The 13,988-nt window shown below is 37.4% G+C and overlaps 1 long non-coding RNA gene across 1 annotated transcript; it reads right to left on the reverse strand.

The window, feature by feature from the left end:
• Positions 1-2,666: 2,666 nt before the first annotated feature.
• Positions 2,667-8,375, reverse strand: LOC134796653 (uncharacterized). The gene is made up of 2 exons (XR_010144983.1): positions 7,298-8,375; positions 2,667-6,662 (listed from the first exon to the last, which is right to left on the reverse strand). It is a non-coding gene; the product is annotated as an uncharacterized LOC134796653 (long non-coding RNA).
• Positions 8,376-13,988: the final 5,613 nt, after the last annotated feature.

Here is a 13,988-nt window from a genome sequence, read left to right on the forward strand (position 1 = left end):
GAGCGAAGCGAGCCCTATCACTAATCGACGAACTATGCATTCTTGTGGTACACTTTACGGAAAAACTACTGCACTGTTAGGTTTGAAATTTAACATAGTAATTTAAATTCATGTCTAGATGTGTTATCAAACATAAAAATATCATTTTATAAACCTAAAAAAATTAAATAAAGTAATAACACTTTGTATTACTACTAGCGCCATCTGTTGGCAAAATGATGAATTAACATTCGTGCTAATGTTAATTATTTCTTCTCTAACAGATGGCGTTAGTAATAAATAAATAAATAAATAAATATTGGACATTCTTATACAAATTGACTAAGTAAGAAGGCTAGTGTTGTGGGTATTCAGACAATACGATACCTATGTGGTGTTTTCAAGTTCAATAATGTCGATGGCGCTTACGCCATTAACAACGATGAATACCAAAGTGGGTACAATTCTGGATTCAACCCACCTCGCTTCACTTGGTTTGATTCCCATTTTAGCAATTAAGTTTCAATTTACTCGTATGTTTTGTGACGCTGACGATGTGATGATCAGTCATGTTGTGTTAGCAAACTTAAATCGGGTATTTTCAGTTCGAGATACAGTTTTGGCGCCATTAATTTATTACGTAAGACGATTTTGGGGTGGAGGGGGGTCGAACATATCTTATTTTTTTTTACAAGGGGTGGGAGGGGGTTTTCATAGTTCTTAAGTAAGATCACAAAGATGCAATATTTTTTTTAATTTCTATGAAATTATGACGTTTAAAATAATACTTCCACACTCTATGCTATCAAACACGGTGCAGAGTTAGCTTAAACGAGTTCAAGTACCTTTGTACAGGTACAAATAAACATTCATAAAAATATTTTTTTGAAAATAAATTATATTGGTGGGAGGGGGACGGGGTCAGCCTATTCTTATTATTTCTTACATAGGGGAGGGAGGGAGTCAAAAGCTGGCAAAAATTGTCTTACGTAATTAATGAATGGCGCCTTTAGTGTTACTATTGTTTGGAACTGCTAAAATTATAAATAAAGATAAGCATAATTAATACAAACTTCAGTGACTTAGGGCCGTTACAGACGGACTACAACCCGACTGCAACTTGTACGAATATGGGAACTGCACGCCAATCGAAATGTCGGCGTGCAGTTCACCAAAATGACCCAGTACCCTGGCAGTACGGGGCTATTCATAAATTACGTCATTTCAAATTAGGGGGGGGGGGGGTCTGGACATCGGATGATGGTAGCATGACGAAGGAGGAAACGGGGTCATTCGAGGCATGATGTTTGGATGATTTTAGGGGGGGGGGGGGTCAAAAATCGTCAAAAATCGATGACGTAATTTATGGACAGCCCCTACCTTGTGGAACTCAGGTTTGGTGTAACAAAGGCACATTATGGTTTGGTCATCCGACTCATCTTGATGAGCACTTAGGAGAGTAGTACCCAAGATAGAGCCGATGCCGAACCCTGGCAGTACCTAGTGGAGCTCGGGTTTGTTGCAACATAGGCACACGCTGTTTTGGCCATCCGACTCGTTTTGATGAGCACTTAGGAGATTAGTACCCAAGATAGAGCTGATGCTAAACCCTGGCTGTACCTAGTGGAACTCAGGTTTGGTGCAACATAGGCTCACGCTGTTTTGGTCATCTGACACGTCTTAATGAGAACTTGGAAGAGCAGTACCCAAGATAGAGCTAATGCTGGACCCTGGCTGTATCTAGTGGAACTGTGTGTGTTAGTTTATGTGCGGAGCAGCGTGATTACCGCCAGTAGGTGTCCAGACGGGATAGTTTTTCGATCAATTGTGTAGAGTGGACGCAAAAATAAATTCAAGAACATTGGCTCGCTGACCCAACATTATATAGGAAAGCCAGTTGGGTTCCTTACAAAAAGTACTGGGCGGCCGTGTAGGATGTAATAAGCACTTATGAAATTGTATATTACGTGTGGATGATATTGGCAATTTGATTTTGTCGTCTGGACACGTTTTTAAAGGACAAAGTAAAAGCTGTAACAGACAGGCGTACCGGACAGCAACCGGACCTCCGCGAGCCCTTACAAAGCTCTGCTTTTTGCTAGTTTAACTGTCCCCATAGTAAAACTGGCGCATACTCCACCGACAAGAGCCATGCTCTTAAATTATGATGATAATGATAGTAATAATCATCGCGTTTGAAAATCGCACACTAAATATAACAGCTTTTTAACTGACACTAAATATGAATAATAACGGTAGGTATTTTTACAAACAACGCGTATATATAAATATCTAAGACCTTTTGTGATTGAACATTTATAATACTACCTATTTATGTGTCTATAATGAATGCAGCTTCCATGTTGTCCATTTGTCTAAGTACGACTCGTGCAGATTCATTGCATTTGGCGCTTCCCGGAACCGGGAGTTAATGGTTACGAATGATTTAGTGTCAATATGAGAATAGCTACCGCTTTTAAGATTAGTATATCGTTTTATTACTCTCAAAATCGAAGATTCAAGAAGACGTCAAATACCTACTAGATTCCGTATGGTTTGTAATTGTGATCGATCCCTCACTCACAAAGTCATCATTGAAAAGTAAGAAGAAAACTACCTATTGTTAAAGGCTAAACTTGGGCCTTGGGGTCCAAATAAGTAAATTAATAGAATTAAAATACAGAATGTACGTACGAAACGAAAGATATATTTTCCAAGAAGACAGTTGACAATATTGACATAAACTTTTTAATGTTGGGATAAAAACTCCATTCTGCAACATATTCCGCCAACATAAAATAACATAACTAGGTACAAATTAATACCTTATTAAATATTAAACTACATTTCACATTAGCTCCCTTGTATACTTCAATATCTAGAGCGGACTGTAATCTTTTAAGGTTTGTGAAATTGAAATTAATATAACTCTTACTAATAACTTAATAAGTTTACAAGATTGCTATGAAAGTAGATATGAAACAGTAAGTAACAAATATAAGATAAGACACATTTTATGTAACTAAATAAACATCTTATACATTAGATGCAACCAGCATCAACACATAGTACATGACTACCTACTTACAGTTATAAATTAAGTATCAGTACAATTCAGTAGGATATTAGCCATAATACTTAACCAAAATATTAAAATACCATATAATAACATTTTGAAACACTACCTATTCATCTAAAGGTAGTATACACACTTTAGTAATAGAAGTTGTATGAACTTTACCATTAGCCTTTTTTACTTCTAAGGCTCTTATCTTTCCATCCTGACCTGGAAAAACCTTGGTAACTCTAGCCATTGGCCAAGTCATAGGCGGAGTATCTATTTCACGCAAGATAACTAGAGTACCTACTTTAATATTAGGCAAGGCGGCCTTCCATTTAGGACGGTTTTGTAAGACATTAAGGTATTGTTTAGACCAATATCGCCAAAAATGCTGCTGCAGAGCAGTACATTTCCTCCAAAACTTCAATCTATTATCAGGTAAGTTCGTGATATCCTGCTCAGGATAGCAAGTTAAGGGCGCACCAGTTAAGAAGTGCCCTGGCGTTAAATAGGAGAGGTCCTCAATGTCTGATGACATTGGCGTTATAGGCCTCGAGTTCAAAATGCTTTCAATTTGAACAAGTGCCGTGTACAACAATTCATATGTTAAAACATGTGAGCCCAACATTCTTTTCAAATGATATTTAACACTTTTTACTGCGGCCTCCCATAGACCACCAAAAACCGGAGAGTAACTCGGTATGAAATGGAATGTTGTTCCCAATTTTGCAGTTACATTTTGAACTTGAATTTGATGACATTTATTATTATTCAATTTATATAACTCAGACAACTGAGTACTAGCCGACTTAAAAGTAGCGGCATTATCACAATAGACCTCTGTTGGAACATTACGTCTAGCAATAAATCGTTTGAAGCTAGCCAAGAATGTATCAGTGGTGAGATCTGACACTAACTCTAAATGTATGGCTTTGGTAACAAAGCACACATACACAGCAATATAACCTTTAGTAGTGACAACACTTCTCACTCTTGACTGCTTTATCAGGATTGGTCCCGCAAAGTCTATACCAACCTTAGCAAACACTCGATCTATGCTGACTCTACCAGCGGGTAATGAACCCATCAGCTGTTTTGCTGTTACACCTTTCAGTCTAAAACATGTGAGACATTTATTCACAAACTTTTTTACCAATCTCAAACCGTTAACTATATAATAGCGTTGACTTAAATTGCTAAGTACTTCTTTCTGACTGGCGTGTAAAAGCTTTAAATGTTCATTTTCAATAATAAGGTAAGTGACCTTAGATTCTTTTGGTAAGATTATCTGATGCTTATGGCTATAAGGTAAGGAGGAGTGCTGCAAACGTCCACCTACTCTGAGAATACCGTTAGCATCAATGAAGGGGTTGACAGATAGTAAATACGACGAAACTTGCCTACCTGCCCGCAAAGAGGCCAGCTCTTTATCAAAGAACCTTTCCTGCTCATTCTTTATAAACATATGCAATGCCTGGGTTGCCTCGCTAAAAGTAATAAAATTAAGTTTTATCTTTTGTGAACCTGGCCTTACATTCTTACAGAATCTTTGTATGTAGGCAAGCACATTAACTGCCTTATTAATGTTAGAAAACTTATCTAACAAATCATTTGCAAGAGAAACCGATTGATATGATGCCATACACACCGGCTTGGAACCATCAGCATGCTTGATCTCCGGTAGGTTGTCAGGTACATTGTTACTATCATCAGTGAATTTATACTCCGGATCAGACATGCTAGTCGGTCCGCACCACCACAGTTGGTTACTTTGTAGTTCACTAGGTTTTACACCTCGACTCAAACAGTCAGAAGGATTGAGGTCTGTTTTTATATACAACCATTGAAAACCCTTTGTATATTCGTTTATTAATTTGACTCTATTAGCAACATAAGCATTTAGTTTTGTTGGATCCGTTTTTTGCCATGCCAAAACAACCTGAGAATCACTGAAAAGATGCACACTTTTAATAGATATCTTTTTACTTAAAGTATTGTATGCTCTAAAGCATAATTTTGCCATCAAAAGAGATGCATTTAATTCTAATCGTGGCACAGTCAATTTCTTGTCTTTAGATGCAATGCGACTCTTAGAACAAAGAAGCGACATCGATACTTTGCCATGCTTGTCAGTGACTCTTAAATAAATGGCTGCTCCATATGCAGAAATTGAGGCATCACCAAATGCTACTAGCTGAGCAGACTGAATGTTGTCAACAGTAACATTTCGTTTTATTTTAATTTCTTTCATTGTCTGCAAATCATTGTAAAATTCAAGCCATTCTTTTAGTAAAATAGGCGAGGGCACTGAGTCCCAGTCGGTACAAGCCTGAGCCAATTTTTGCATAATGATTTTAGCTTGGACAAAAACGGGTCCCGCTAGACCTAAAGGGTCATAGAATTGGCTTATGTAACTTAAAATCTGTCTTTTTGTCTTAGGGACATTTTTTGACAATGGACATGAAAGTTTAAACGAATCAGAGTCAATATCTAACTTTAAACCTAAAGTTTTGATGTCCTTATTCAGTTCCAGTTCTCCAACAACCTGCTGCTCTGCTGGAATATTTGTCAAAATTGAAGAGTCATTAGCTGCCCATTTATGTAGTTTAAAACTACCCTTAGCAAGTAATTCTATCAATTGAGTTTGAGTGTCAACAATCTTTGCCAAACTATCCTCTGTATGAATGATGTCATCTACATAGGTAGAGTTTAGTATTGCAGAACTGGCTAGAGGATATTGCCTCTCGAATTTCGTAGCCAGCTCGTTCAAGCATCTTGTTGAAAGATAACTTGATGACTTCATTCCATAGCAAACTGTGTTTAGCTGAATACATTTCATTGACTCATTAGGAGTGTCTCGCCAGAGAATATTTTGCAAAGATCGCTGATCTTTCTGTACTAATATATTTCGGAACATACGCCTGACATCACAAGCAATGAAATATTTGTGCACTCTAAATGACAACAGTATGTCGAACAGTTCCTGTTGAACAGTTGGTCCATTCATTAAAATATTATTCAATGAAATCTTATTACTCGTTAACATAGATCCATCAAAGACTACCCGGAGCTTGGTACTTACTGCATCCGGCCTTAAAACAGCTGAATGTCCCATAAAGTACACAGGATCTTTAGTAAGATCATATGAGGAAATGTCAACATATGATCCATGACCTAAGTCGAGATATTCATGTATGAAATCCTTATAACCTTCATACAACTTCTGATCCTTCTGAAATCTCTTCTCGAGATTATAAAATCTCTTGAGAGCTAACCCAAATGAATCCCCCAATGTATTGTTCACATCATAGATAGGTATTTTTAATGGCAATGAAACTGTAAATTGATTGTCTTCAAGTTTGACAGTTTCAGTGAACAATTTTTCGCACTGTTGTTGTTCAGATGTATGTTCCGCATATATTTCAGGCACCTTTTCTGTTTGCCAAAAATTAGACATAGTATCGCGTACATCAGTTTGACATTCTTGACAGAAAAGAGAAACAGCAGGTCGTTTAAGAATAGAAGATGGAACATCACCTCCTACTATGTAACCAAACTGTGTGTGAACCAAGCTGGGTGCGGCATCAGGATCGCGCAGCTCCTCAGGCTGCGACAACAGGCACTGAAAAAAGATATTTGCAGCCAATAAAATATCTATCTCACTTGGAATATGGAAGGAGTCATCGGCTAATGTTATATTTTCAGGGATGTCAATTTTTGAAATATCAATTTCAGTTTGTGGCAACATTTCGTTACTAAATTTATCTACCACTAACAGATTTACTTGTGTTTTATATGGATAAACACACGAGAAAATATCCAGTCGCAAACTATGTTTGACAGATTTATCTTCTAGAGTTACACCAGTTATTGTAGTAGAACATGGCAAGAGTGGGTAACCTAGTTCCTTTGCAAGCTTTGCTCTAATAAAGGAATTCTGAGATGCACAGTCAAGCATTGCTTTAACTATGATCTCCTTGCCACATTTAGAAACTACCTTAACTTTAACCGTTGGCAACAACACCAGTGTCTGATTATTAATGTTAGTCAATGACACCAATGAGGATTTCTCTTCATTCACATGAAGTAGCGAGTTGTGGGATTCTTTGCACTCCTTACATTTAAAATGAAACTTGCACTTTCCTGGGTGAATGTTAAGACAAATCTTGCAAAGCTTTGTTTCCTTAACAAAATCTAGTCGTTCCGATATGGAAGCTAGAGCAAATTTAGGGCATGCATATAATTTGTGTTCCTTACCACAGTACAGACAGCCTTGGGATGCTTTGGTAGTGACAAATGATGATGATGCCATCTTCACTGGAGCTACCTTGCCAGCAGCACAGCTTGCTGTATCACCCCGTCCCTCACTGTTCTCTAGGGCAAGGGCCCGACCTTCTACAAATTTCAAAAAATCATTAAAGGTTGGTTGTTTTGAGGAATCCCTATGCAAATGACACTCTCGGTTAGTTACCGGGTCTAGTTTTTTGTTTAATAGGCAAATGAGAACGCTGTCCCATTTTTCAATGGCCTCATCAAGGTTTTTTAATGCAGCTAAATGCTGTTTTGTTATTGAAATCAAAGAGCGTAAAGCACTAGGACTTGACTTAGTTAGCATTGGCAACTCAAACAAAGCATTTATGTGCTCATTGATGATTTTATATTTATTATCGTACCTATCAGCTAAAATTTTGAGAGCTTCCGAATAACTTTGACCAATGACAGGTAAGTTTTTGATTAAATCAAATGCTTCAGCTTTTAAGAAGCTTCTCAGGTAAAAAAACTTTTGTATATTGTCGAACCCTTCATTGTTGTGCACAAGGGCAGTAAACATTTCTATGAAAGGTCTGTATTCTGTATACTTGCCATTGAATGATGGTATTTGTACATTCGGTAACTTCACTTTCGACGACACTTGAGGCGTCGCTGCCAGCAAAACGGCAGGGGTGGGTCCAGGTGCAGATAAATCCGCAATTCGTCGACGCATTGCTGCGACGCATTCATAATAAGTCGTTTCGACAGCAATGGGATCCTCTTCATCGCCTATTTTCTCGCACAGATCTTCATAATCGTGGAATGCCGTCTGGGCCCTCTCAACCATCAGTTTTAGCATTTCTATATCGTTTATATACGATTCTTCCATTTTGTTTTTCAATCTAGTTAGAGTACCTTTCTTTGTGCCTCTGCGCGCAACTAATTGACGTCGTTCTTCTTCTGTCTTTTCCATGTTAAATTACGCACAATGCTTTGCATGTGGAAAACACAAAAACGATTTCGTAGACGCACATAAAAACCGGCAAAAACCAATTAACTTTACAAGCTTATTACAAGATAGAAACACTTTTCCACCACAAACACTAAAATATCTGGAAAAGAACAAATGTCAAACAGATTTGAAACAAAACGTTAAACAGCTGAATGTCCCATAAAGTACACAGGATCTTTAGTAAGATCATATGAGGAAATGTCAACATATGATCCATGACCTAAATCGAGATATTCATGTATGAAATCCTTATAACCTTCATACAACTTCTGATCCTTCTGAAATCTCTTCTCGAGATTATAAAATCTCTTGAGAGCTAACCCAAATGAATCCCCCAATGTATTGTTCACACACAGTTTGGTTACATAGTAGGAGGTGATGTTCCATCTTCTATTCTTAAACGACCTGCTGTTTCTCTTTTCTGTCAAGAATGTCAAACTGATGTACGCGATACTATGTCTAATTTTTGGCAAACAGAAAAAGTACCTGAAATATATGCGGAACATACATCTGAACAACAACAGTGCGAAAAATTGTTCACTGAAACTGTCAAACTTGAAGACAATCAATTTACAGTTTCATTGCCATTAAAAATACCTATCTATGATGTGAACAATACATTGGGGGATTCATTTGGGTTAGCTCTCAAGAGATTTTATAATCTCGAGAAGAGATTTCAGAAGGATCAGAAGTTGTATGAAGGTTATAAGGATTTCATACATGAATATCTCGATTTAGGTCATGGATCATATGTTGACATTTCCTCATATGATCTTACTAAAGATCCTGTGTACTTTATGGGACATTCAGCTGTTTTAAGGCCGGATGCAGTAAGTACCAAGCTCCGGGTAGTCTTTGATGGATCTATGTTAACGAGTAATAAGATTTCATTGAATAATATTTTAATGAATGGACCAACTGTTCAACAGGAACTGTTCGACATACTGTTGTCATTTAGAGTGCACAAATATTTCATTGCTTGTGATATCAGGCGTATGTTCCGAAATATATTAGTACAGAAAGATCAGCGATCTTTGCAAAATATTCTCTGGCGAGACACTCCTAATGAGTCAATAAAATGTATTCAGCTAAACACAGTTTGCTATGGAATGAAGTCATCAAGTTATCTTTCAACAAGATGCTTGAACGAGCTGGCTACGAAATTCGAGAGGCAATATCCTCTAGCCAGTTCTGCAATACTAAACTCTACCTATGTAGATGACATCATTCATACAGAGGATAGTTTGGCAAAGATTGTTGACACTCAAACTTTTTAATGTTGGGATAAAAACTCCATTCTGCAACACCTATAGGTACATAGAAGTCTGGCTAGAACTCAAAATTGACCCCAAGTGTATTGTGCCGAGAGCGACTCAACTGCACAGTGCGCAGTTTGACAACGTCAAATATTTTAAGTGGCATTACAAGAGCTTTATTGACGTCAAATTGACGTATATAGGTAATTATATTTTAGCCAATAAAAACTACATATGTCAGATAAGTTTTCCGAAGTCAAAAATGTACTGAGAGCTTCCTGTACCTATATACTTATATTCTGTCGTTGCTTAACACATTCAATACCACTAAGTGCTACGGGTTACGCTCGTAGCGCGTAGCCACGGTTTCGTCGTATGTAGCGCGTAGTCGCTACGAACAGTGTACCCGACAGTCGGGTTCTTGGTGTTGAATGTGTTAAATAGGTACGCATAATCAACTAAAGTCCTTTGCAAAAGCAATGGCTTTTATTTAATTCTCTGTCCTTCCTTACACAAAGCTTAATATTGAAATCATACATTACGCATCAAATTTAGTCATTGTTATACATTTTCAGAACAACCGGTGTAAATTTTCTTCCTGTAACTGTGATAATCAAAACCGCTTTTAATTTAAATGTCAAACTGCTTTAGATATACGTAGGTAGAGTCTGTTTCCCATTGGGCCCATATATAATAACTATCGACATATATATTTACAGATTCTACATTTTAGGCTAGGCAGACTACTAATCATTTAGAATACATAGTTATTGTGAGTCACAAAATCACGACTATCTTGTATACATACAAAATGATTAAATTATTTATTTTCTTTTTCATCTTTTGCAAACACATTGTTGCATCACTAACCTGTCAGTAGGCACTCTGTCAACCAATGTAAAATCATTTTAAGTATTTTTTTAATACAGAAGAGACAAAGAAGCTATTTAGTATATATCCGTCCAAGAATATACAAGCAGACTGAGTGCATTTGAGAATTTATTGCCAATAAATGTATGTTGAACGCCTGTAGAACAGCAATGTGGACGCACAGTCTAGACATCTCACAGATATAATAACATGTACTTAATATATCCCACCGAAAAAAAAACATATAAAGATTGCCAATTCACAAGCTCATAAAGCTTTTACTCTTAAAAGCCTCAATCTCTTTAGAACCCCTAACACGAAAAACCTTGTAGAGTCTGTTCGGAAAGAGAAGAGTCGTAGAATGTATTGGATCCCATACATTTCACGACTCTTCTGTTCCAGAGTTCCCGCACAGAATCTTTCAGTACTGTAAACTTGGGTAAGTATATTAGTATACTTTGGTCGTTCTGGTAAATATGTATATATTTATTTATAATGAAATTCCTAACAATAACCTCCGTACCTAAGTGTACTAACCACCTTGAAATTGCAATAATGTAGATTATCTAATTTAATTTAGAAAAAACTGTCCCTAGATACAAAAAGAACATCAATAAAAATATATTCCATATTTCCATGGCCCATGGGAACAACATGAATTTGTTTCGTTTGTCTATTGTTTTATTTACTGGACAGGCGATGTTAATAGGAACTGATTTCTTCCATCGCTCTAGCGTCTAAATTCCATAATCTCCACAAATAAACCTCACCACATTCAAGTATTGTTTACAAACATAAAAACAATCGTCATCACAGAGACCGCATCAATGGAACGCCGCGCTAAGGATGTTTGTATACTTTGCATTTGTCTGGTTTTGGCACGGCGTTGGTCACGTTTTAGATATTTGAGAATAGCGATGACGAAACGTGTCATCGTCATTTCATGGCGAAGCTCTCGTTCATGGCAAATGATGGATTTTGTTTTATTAGCGCGAACGGGTTATATTTAGCATTTTGTTTGTGCCAGAAACAAATTTTCACATGATCTACACTACACACATCATGATTAATATTTATTTTTATAAACATACAACGTGTAAACCCTATAAAGCGACACTCAAGGGACCGGATGTTTTTTGACGCTATAGAGATTTTTCGTTATATGGCTCTCGAAATTAATATGAAAGTAAAGCAACTACGGTCAACAATTGTCAACGTTATAGGGAGTGAATCGTTATATCGAGTAAAGTTATATGGAGTTGTAGTTTTATTTATTGAATGCTTGTGAAACATTTCGATCACTCTCGCGAGCTATTTAACCAATTGCAAAAATAAGAAGTAACAAAGCCACATAAGGTAAACGTACTAGTGCTCGACATGCTAATGCCCAATAGATGACACCTTGCTGTCACCTCTATTGTCAATGACTTAAGTTTCAAGATGACATGTACTAGGACCGCGTCGAGCACCAGTACGTTTACCTTATAGTTATATTTCCTATATTTAGTTTCTGCTGCGTTTCACCATAATACATCTGAGAGATATTTTTGCAGTACAATGGTGACAAATAAGCATCTGTTCATATTTGGGTCGAACTACACTGGACTGACGGGTACCGCCGCGATCCGGATGGCCTAGGGGTTATGGCACCAGCCGCGAATGCTAAAGACATAGGTTCGATCTTTACCTTGGTCATTTTATTTCTATGTGGCATCTTATCCTTAATCCAGAAGCCCCAAGCTTTTCCCACGAACATGCCTTCGGCTTCTCCGACGTTCTTCGCGAGCAGGCTTGTAACGTAGTGGAACCAGTGACCGACAGGAACCAATAACTCACACTTCTATTTTTTATCCAAGAAAATAAGGGTAGGAAACCAATCTCCCAATACGGCAACACTATGTACCTGCCCTTATCCTGGTTCCTATCGGTTACTGGTGCCACTACATTATAAGGCCCTGGCTTGGCTTGGCTCTTCCGTCGGATCTTCCGCTCTGTTCCAGCGGTGCAAAAAGAAGTGTGCCCAAAACCCATTACATAATCCAGTGTTATTTCATGCTTACAAAAACCCTAGCGTAGGTTTTAATAAGCTCGCAAAGATAAAGAAGAGTAACTAACATTGAGGCGGTGCGTGGGCGTGCGCTATTCGTGGCAAGGTCGGCGATATTGTGTTACAGGCCCATTCCCGGTCCCATCGAATGTTTGACTCGGTTCGACCAGTATAACTATACCTCGAGATCCGTAACAACTTATACTACGTAGGCAATCAAGTTTTATACTGGTTCATCTCGTGCGAATTCGCCCTCACGCTACTAGTTAACTAGCTTTCAACCAGCCAGCTCAGACCTTCGCGATCCGATGCCTTTCCCCGCCTCATCTATTTCACTCTACTTACCTTACTGATTTAAAAAAAGAACTATAATCCTATGGATATCAATGGTAATTTCGACTTTCTGGAATCGAAAGGTTGACTAAACTCGCGAAACAGAGAGATCACCAATGTTGGGAGCACCCACGTATATCGACACGCGTCATTCTTTACCGGATAAACAGACAGTTTTTATTCAATTTTATAATGTAAATCGGAGGCGCCATAAGTCACTTTTACGCACTAATGTTTAATCTAGTCTACGGGTAATAAAGTTTTTTGCAATGGTATTTATTCTTTCAGCAAGCCATGACGGTCGTTTATACAGGGCGATACAACGAACAGTTTTTCTGACACGTTTGTCACATTTTGTTTTCATCATGTAATGCCTTAAACGCGTTAATTGGACACTTTCAATGTCCATATCTCGAGACTTCTCGATTTCGATGATTGTATTTAAAACATTCAAATATTGTTATGCCTCTTATTCCTAAGAATTTATAAAAAAAAGTAAAAATGTTTACAATTTGATATCAGTTTAAGGAGTTTATCTATGACCATTATATGATAAAATAGAAGTAATTATAGTATATTTTTTACTTACTTTGAGAAAATTTTGTAGGTACTAAGTTAAGGATCTCGTAGCCCGTAGCAAGTGCTACGAAAATAATAAAATTTAACTGTAAACCTTTAAACCTTTCGAGATCAACCAGAGACATTTTAATACACAATTTATTTTCACTGGTTAAATTTTACTACAATTTTCTAGTGGAATTTTCGAGCATGCTTCAGTATTAGGTCTAGAAATATTTCACGTCGCATAAATAGTCACGCTAAATTGAAGCACATTGCGAAACTACAAATACTTTCATGAACTCGTATTATTCATCGTAAATTCATTGAAAAGTTATCTTTATGCTATACAAGTCAAGGTGGAATTTGTAATTATGATACGGCAAATAAGCAGTAAAAGTTACGTATTTACAATTATTTCACCTGAATCACCTAGCCAGTTGACAAGAGGACCTACCTAATTCAGTACCTACCCCTGGTGTAAATTTCATGCGATAACGTGACGTGACGTACGCGTTTGCGTTAAGTCTCATTTTGTACGGGATTTTGAGTTTCCAAAACGTCCCGCTTGACGCGCTGTTCACAATCCCATAAAAAATGAGACTGAACGCAGACGTGTAC

Source organism: Cydia splendana, chromosome 14 (genome assembly GCF_910591565.1).
Source record: "Cydia splendana chromosome 14, ilCydSple1.2, whole genome shotgun sequence".
Lineage (NCBI taxonomy): Eukaryota > Metazoa > Arthropoda > Insecta > Lepidoptera > Tortricidae > Cydia > Cydia splendana.